Here is a 2,228-nt window from a genome sequence, read left to right on the forward strand (position 1 = left end):
TATGCTGACATTGTGACATTCCTCCATTCCACACAGTTCCCCAATCACGCAGCTCACCAACCTGGGCAGTGTAGTTTATAGTCCCGCGCCTCCTTTCAGCTGCCTAGAGTGCTAAGACTGTGCTTCCATCATGTAGTCATCTAGCCGAATCGTTGGTGTATGGCTACAATCGGCTACCATTCACTCGCCCTGGGAATGGTTCTCCATTCAACTTTACCAACTGAACTACTCCACCATCGGTAATCTCCTTAATGACATATGGCCCCAGCCAATGCATCCGAAATTTTCTTGGAAATTTATCAAACTTGCTATCATATAATAGAACTAAATCATTTACCTTGAAGGTGCGCAGTTTGATGTTCCGATCGTGCCATGACTTTTCGTGCTCCTTTTGAACTTATTGATGGAATCCATTTAGAAATCTATCTTCTTCAAGCGCTGTTAGCTGCGCAAGCCTCTCCTCTAGGGCTCCGCGATCCGCCATTCCTATGAATGTCACTATGCGCAAACTAGGTACAATGTACTCCAACGACATCATAGCTTCCACACCATAAACTGGTCTAAACTGTGTTTGTCCAATCAACTTCTTTCAAGTTGTTCTATAATCCTATAGCACCGCAAGCACGCGAACATCCCAATCGTTTCCTTGAGCATTAAAAACCTTTATGAGTGCGCTCTCCAATATTTTATTAAATGCTTCCAACGTCTCATTAGCCTACGGATGATATGGCGTGATCTTCTGATGGTAGAACTGAAATTCCTCTGTCATCGCGCTAATCATCTCACTAAGAAAGTGTGTACCATGATTTCTCATTAAAATTTTTGGACAACCAAACCTTTTCAACACGTACTCAAATAAGAATTTGGTTGTTGTCGTGCTTGTAAAGTCCTTCACAGGTCATGCCTCTGCCCATTTGGTTAAGTACTCAGTCGCAGTGATGATGTACCGCACACCCGTCTTCTTCCCTGGAAGTTGAATTGGTCCTACAAATTCAATCGCCCACTTCTTGAAGGGTTGTAGCAATATCCGCGGATTCAGTGGAAGCTCATCCCTGCGCGAGGGTCTACCCATCCTTTGGCATGCGTCACATACCCTACAATATGCTTTTGAATCCTTATGCAAGGTCAACCACCATAACCAAGTGCATAGAATCTTCTGTGTTGTTTCTTTTCCTGCATAATGACTTCATGTGACTCCGCCATGAGCCTCAGCAAGGATGTTGTTTCATTCAAACTCTGGCACATAACCTCGCAATATTTCATCCGATCCCATTTTGTACAAGTGCCCTGCAATGACAGAAGAGTCTGTCGTGTGCACCACCAATTCCTTCTTCTGTTGGATTGTATATCCTTCCAGAGCCGTACCTGTCGTCAGGAAGTGTATAATATCTTCAAAGTGGTTGTCTGCGACGCGTACTGTAAAGAGTTGTGAGTTGGTTAGTCCTTTCTCCAAATTCGTAGGTTCCTCTCCCATTTCAATGCACGATAGATGATCCGGTCCAACATTCAAGCGTCCTGGTTTCACAATAATTTCAAAATCATAACAGCCACCTGCATATCTTCCCCCCCAACACAGGCTTGTTTTCCAGGTATTTTAACGTCGAATGGTCTGTATACGTCTTAAAATGTCTGCCCAACAAATAATGCCTAAACTTCTGGAGCATGTACACCATATTTAGTCCTTCGCACTCTGTCGTGGAATAATTTTTCTCAGCTTTGGACAACTTCCTACTTGTGAATGCTATAGGGTGATCCAAGTCTCCTTCACCGGCCTGTGTCAGTACTGCTCCCAGCACAATACATGACGCGTCCACATGCACATGAAATTCCTTCTTCCAATCTGGGAAGACTAGGATCAACGTGATGACCATTTTCTCCTTTAGCACATCTAAGCTCTTCTAGCATTCGTCATTCCAACAGAACGTAACATCCTTCTTTAATAGTTTTTCCATCAGCGCGTTTATCTGGGCATAGCTCTTGATGAATTTCTTATAGCATCTCGTTTGCCCCAACATTGCACACAACTGTTTCACACTCCTTGGCGCCTCCAAATTTATTATGACCGCGATCTTTGCTGGGTCTGCCATCAAGCGTTGTCTGCATACCACATGGCCCAGCAAGATCCCAAAAGGGACACAAAATAACATTTCTTCAAACTGAGCATAATTTGATACCTCCGGCATGTATCTAGCATCAAGTGTAGACTTTCCACATGGCACTTCACTAGT

Source organism: Pinus tabuliformis, chromosome 6 (genome assembly GCF_031772625.1).
Source record: "Pinus tabuliformis cultivar Carrire ecotype Pingquan chromosome 6, CPIR1, whole genome shotgun sequence".
Lineage (NCBI taxonomy): Eukaryota > Viridiplantae > Streptophyta > Pinopsida > Pinales > Pinaceae > Pinus > Pinus tabuliformis.